The sequence below is a fragment of the Hippoglossus hippoglossus genome, chromosome 2 (assembly GCF_009819705.1).
Source record: "Hippoglossus hippoglossus isolate fHipHip1 chromosome 2, fHipHip1.pri, whole genome shotgun sequence".
Classification (NCBI taxonomy): domain Eukaryota; kingdom Metazoa; phylum Chordata; class Actinopteri; order Pleuronectiformes; family Pleuronectidae; genus Hippoglossus; species Hippoglossus hippoglossus.
Genome location: NC_047152.1, coordinates 2,848,074 through 2,854,093, shown reverse-complemented (window position 1 = coordinate 2,854,093; position 6,020 = coordinate 2,848,074). Strand labels below are relative to the sequence as shown.

The window sequence follows — 6,020 nt, the reverse complement described above, 5'->3', positions numbered from 1 at the left end:
GTGGTGAATATAACATGTCTATGCATTTTTTTTAATTAAATTCTAAATTGCCTCTGTCCATCGGTGAAGAAGAAATGAATCAGACACTTATGAGACATTAACTTCACTTCTTGAGGAAAAACAAAACATCACAATTTGGCCGACGGCGACGCGTTGGGATTTGTCCAACCGGAAAAAGACGCCCAACAACCATGTAAACCTTTAGTCACACAGCAGACCTGACAGCAGTAAAACAGTTGCTGCTGTGAGCCAGCTCTCTGTGCTGCTTCGGTTTGAGAGCAAACACATGCTCAAAAGACGAAAAGCTGTCGGACTCATACTTTTTCTGTCCTCTGTCCGTTCTCCACCTGCAGCCCACAGCGGTGACATCATGGATTGCCTCACCATGAGAGCATGTTCACCAGGGACGTGGCCTACATGCCGACACTGGACTCCCTCCCGGGTCGCCCTGGTTGGATGCAGCTTGTCGCATCTCGGTCCCTCCTGCAGGAAGCTTTGCCGTGCAGCGCACATAAATCAGATGGAGTAAGTGGACTCAGTAACTGACCATCATAAAGCGCTTCCACACACACTTAAACAAACAGGCGGGACGTGCGATCCTCCCGTGCTGCGTTAAGTCACAGCCAGGAGAGCCTTTTACAGCCCTCTTGTAAATGTAGTGAGCCGATGTTTTCAATTAAAGTCGACTCGGAGGTGAGTTTCTCCCCTTGATGCATAAACCAACCCTAATAAGTTTTCACCGAGTCGTATCTCTCGAGTTGTCGTGGAGAAATATGCGCAGCGAGGTGAAGGCACCGAGGTCGGCCACACAAGAGCAGGTCCAGCTGTTGGAGGAGGTGAAGGTTTGACGTTAGCTCTGGGAGGATGTGCTGCTGCACGTGTGAATAAACCTGCACCGCTGCAGAGTAGATGTTGCATCTGTAATTTCTAATTTGTTTCTTTTAAATGAGTCGAATAAAACCATTTGTGTTGCACTTTTCCAACAGATCGGGTTGGAACAGGTGAAAATGTATTTTAAAAAGACAGTAAAACCATGGAAGTAAATAGAGAAAAATAAAAAGACCACATTTTTCATTCAATCCTACGTACAATTTAAGCTCCTATTTCTAAACCATTGCACATCAACAGTTTTTAAAGTCTCTTTATGCAGAGAAGAGGAGAGATGGCGCTGGGAGGAGAGACACCCCTGAGTTCCACAGTGCAGAGTTTCCTCTGCAGCCCGTCACTGGTTCTCATGACCTCAGAGTGACTGTGGGAACGGGAGTTGTCTTCTGACAGCACTGGTGTTCGCTTATGAAAAGTTAAAGTCACTTCTAAATGTCATGCACTTCAGAAACATGCAGCCCTGTGTTTCATATTTCATGCAGAGGCAGGTCACCACTCAGCATTTGAACGTGATACATTCTGAGGGAAATAACATGATTTAGTTTTTTTTTGTGTGGACGATAGAACAGTCCTCTCCTCAACTTTTCTTCACGTGCTGAACGGGAATTTGTTGTTTGGGTAAAAGAGATTAAAAGTAATCACAGTAACTTGGTTCTGAGATGACGGCACAACTATTCTCTCTTGTCCTAAGAGTTTCCGTTTGCTTCCTGGTATTTTGTGTCTCCCCCTGGATCAGGACAGCTGTGACCTCACACACTGAACAGCACGGGCACAGTTACAGAGGAAGCTCAGACGTTATTTGAAACTGAGAATTTTAAAAACTGTATTTCTTCCAGACTGTGGAAACAGATAGTAATTTAAAACTATATATTCTAAAAACTATATTTTATTCTTATTTAGTTTGTATCTAAAAGCATTCAAATATAAAAACATAATTTGTGTTAGTTAAAAGGGTAACTCCTCCTCAGGTTGAGAAAAAAACGAATCCTTTCCAAGAAACGTTAGAGGACATGAACTTCTGGCCTCGATAGCAGCTTCAGCACAGTATTGTATTTCTAATTTTAATTATGTTTGACTAAAAAGCTCCTCTGTGGGTTTATAAATCTTTGAGTCTTGTAAAATGTTCCGAAAAGACGACCGGAGAAGCTAAAAAAGCAGAATTGTAGGTTTCAAACAAGTATTTTTGGGGCTTCTGAGTCAGTTATTTCCATAATAGGAGGTTTGCACCTGACAGCGAGGGTGTGTTCACCTTTGATATCCATACACGCCGTCCGCCTGTTCCTGACTGCATTCATCAGCCTGAAAGCGTGTCTCCACCATCCTGCCGTCAGCTTTCACCTCTGCAGCCGGAGGGAAGACTGATGTTATTACCTTATCAAAGGTGGAGATGTCTGCAGCTCCGGGGGAAAAAAAACGAACGAGAGACCAGGAGAGGGGGGGGATGGTTTTCTTTGACTGGCTGGCAGCCGACGGGACAGCGGGCGTATTTATCCCTCGCCACTGGCTTATCAGCGGGGCCTGTAAATCTACCTGACAGGTCTTTACAGGTGCCGTTAATCCCGCTGATTCAATTCATTTTGCTAACTGTTCGGATGCCGCCTCTCTCCACGGGGAAGATCAAACCCTCGCTCCATTCTCGCCGCGTTAGTTTGCGTTGTCCTCGTGATGGAAAGCCAAATCCACTCTCTGTAACGTGGAGATGAAAGGTGTAATGCAGCCTCCGTGGCAGTCAGATTATTCCTCCAAACATGTCTGTGCTTCTTTATTTGCTGCACACTGGGTTTGGCTTTTTTTTCCTGACTGTTATTTACAGAGGACAGATTTTCTGTGCAGGTACGCCGTGCTGCACGCTCGGGTTTATCTGTAGCTCGGAGCGGCCCTGTTAAACTCCACTCTCGTGCTGCACAGCCCTGAAGGTGCTGCTGCTCCCAGAAGTTCTTTCTCATTTCTCTCAACAGACACTTCTGGATCTTCTTCGGCTTCTGCTACGATGATTCTCACGTTCGCATTTCTGATACCTTTCATTGGTCTCGGTTAAAAGATGTGGGGGGGGCAGTTCAGAGGTCCAAAACCCAGCAAGGATTCTGCTGCATCTCTGTGTTTTTGTTTTTACAAAACTGCAGCTTTCTCTTTCAAATCCACTATCAGTGCTCTGTCAGACAGTGTGCTGCACTTTCTCAGTCTGTGTTCACACTGGAATCACTCGGATGACAAACAAAGTCGACAGAGGCTGCAGGTTTTGAACTTTTCGCCTTCGTCACCTTTCTGGTTCGTGTGCTTCCTCATTTCACGAGCAGGGCCTCCTCCTGTCAAACACGGGGGGGGGGGGAGAGTTTGATTCTTATTATTGAAAGCTACTTTGTCTTTAAAACTTTAACTTGCTGTTGGTGATAATCTCAATTTCCCCTTGTGTGTGTGTGTCACTTAAAGAAAGAACAGAGTTTGTGTTCGGCTGCACAACAACAACCTTGGAGCTGGTTTTCGCAGTGACAGGTGAAGCTGTAGAAACATATTGTTTTCCCTGTGCCCAGTCCTACACTGAAGTAATAACCTCTGTGTGCACATCATACCGTTTACTCAACTTCCTTCCTTAATGCAGCTCCAAGCTTTTAGTCAGTGATTCTCCAAGGCCTTTTTTCCCCTCATCTTGAGGAGGCCTCTCGTGAGGGAAAAAAACAAGAGTAGATTGAATCTTGGCAGGTTTGCCTGTTTAAATGGAGCGGCCACCTCCGCCTGGCTTCCTGCTGCAAACATCAAGCACCGACCTTATCATTTCCTCGCGGTGATTAGGTCGCTTCCTGGTCACTGGATCACAGGTTCAAGTTCCATTATGTTCACTGTGGTCCCGAGCAGTGAGTTTTTCAGGGGCCTAAAACTGAGTAGTATGGAAATAACCCACACCTGCTTCCTGAAATGGTACAGGTGCATTAGGAACTTTTAAATAAAATATGAGTGATGATTTTCAGCTGCAGAGGCACCAGACGGCATGTCGGTTAAACTAGAAACTGCAAACTGATGAGTTTACCCAATGAAAATCGACCCAGCAGGATATATGATAGTTTAAAAAGTGTTTGCATAGAAAACCTGGAAGACAAATTCAAAGACAAGCTGTCAATTCTCTGAGAATTATCTTTCTTCTTGGGTTGTTGTGGGAGAGAGTCCCGCACTGCTCTGGGATTTCAACCCGCAACCCCTCCGCTCACGAGCCTGTGTGTCTAACCTCTCGTCCATTCGCTGCCCCCTCGGCGAGCTGTTTTTCCTGAGCTCTCTCTCCCCACCTCTGATGGGACGTCCTCTCGGCGGCTCGGAGCTGCGAGGGGCGTTTATCTCTGACCCGCAGGTTTGGCCCCGCTGTCTCAGCTGCCAAAACAGCCCCATTCAACATTGTGCTGAGTTCATCAATGCTCTGCTGACACACACACAAACACAGACTCTCACACACTCACACAGACAGACGGGGAAATGCACCGGCACACTGCAAAAAGCAACCCCCCCCATTAAATGTTAATCTGAGAGATGCTGGTTTTTACAAATGTGATTTAGTTTTTGTTGCTTTCTCGAGCTGCTTCTGTCAAATCACCTGTCACTCAAAAATGTGCACTGAAGGTGACTCTCCACTTTGTTCCTTTTTTAAGGTGTTGTGTTTTCATGCCAAGCAAAATTGGTAACTATAGAAATTATGTTGGTATATTCTAGGTAATTTTGATTAATTAAATGTAAACATGTTGGAATCATGTGATTAAAATCACAGGATTTTTGCTTCTGATTGATTACATTAACCTGTGGCTAGAAGTAATTTAAGTATTGATAAATCCAATTATTGTTTTATAATAAACTGATCAATAGTTTAATAAGAATAACAAATTTAAACTGAAGAAAACATTAGATCCTCACATAAAACATATATCAATCAAACAATTTGAGTAAATTTTCTGCGGATTCATTTGTTTAGCGAGTCGAAATGTGTAATCAGTCTTTATTTCTCCACACTGAAGAAACAAAGCACGGCGCAAACTTTTTGTAGTGTAGCCGTAACACACATATCAAACAAACATAACACAAATCCCGGGCTAGAGAGAGCCGCACAACCTCAGTCCTTTTGGCTGGATATCTAGGGACCTCAGTGACAACTCCTGCTACCCCCCCCTCCATCGCCTATTGTGCCTATCAACCTCCGACAGGTCAGGTCCTCGCGCACGTCCGCACGCACGCAGAGGTCCCCGACGCGCGACCTCTCCCCTGTCACAACTGTCTCTTGACTTTCGAAACCGCTTTTATCAGAAAACCTGAAGTGCGGCTCTGACAAAGCTGAGGAACTGCCAGAGACTGACCCCAGTGTATATTTAGCAGCAGCTTGGCAGTCGCCCATCCCAACTGTCGAGGCTGTCAGAGCCTCGCATGCAGACCTCCCCCTCCCCCCCGCACACACACACACACACTTATGTTTGATTATGTAGAGAGGGAGTCAAACAGGATACTGTCACTGGTCATTTAATTTTGTGTATTTAGGTAATGTCACGTTTTTTTGCAACCATTAACTCATCAGCCATGTTTTTCATTGGAGTGATGACTCTAGTGAGCTGTTAACACCTGAGAGGAAAACAAGTGTCTTTTGGACATATTGTCGTTGTTACATCCTCTGCAGTCGCTCATTTGTTCTAATGAAGGCGTCAAAGTGTCAGAACTGACCAGGCACTGTTGCCTCATTGCGAGAAGGTGCTTGGTTCAAATCCTGTTTCCTCCCGGGTCTTTCTGTGTCGAGTTTGTTCTGCACGTGTCTCCGTCGCTCTTCTCTTTCCTCCCACTGTCCGAAGACATGCAGATAGCGGCTGGGTTAATTGGAGAGACTTTAAATTGTCTGTAGGTGTGAATGTGAGAGTGAATGGCTGTTTGTCTCCGAGGCCGTGTGACGGGATGGCGACCTGTGCCCCCGTCTCTCGCCCAATGTCAGCTGGGATCGGCTCCAGCCCCCCACGTCCTGGCAAAGTTCCCTTGAGGTGACAAAGGCCCAATTGAGTCCGAAAATCATGTCAGCATTTTGAGATCATGTTGCATCGCACGTCAGAGGAGAAAATTCACACATTATAGCTAAATATGTTTTGGTTTTTCTCATCAAGATCTATGAAGTATTCCCT

General features: G+C 45.4%; 1 protein-coding gene across 1 annotated transcript in view; it reads left to right on the top strand.

Annotated features, from left to right (window-relative positions):
* Positions 1-507: 507 nt before the first annotated feature.
* The window catches only part of zeb2b (zinc finger E-box binding homeobox 2b), a 110,979-nt gene continuing 105,466 nt past the window's right edge, over positions 508-6,020 (top strand). Inside the window, exon 1 of the mRNA XM_034609748.1 lies at positions 508-525. The gene's annotated coding sequence lies outside the window, so the exon portion shown is untranslated. The remainder of the gene's footprint in view (positions 526-6,020) is intronic.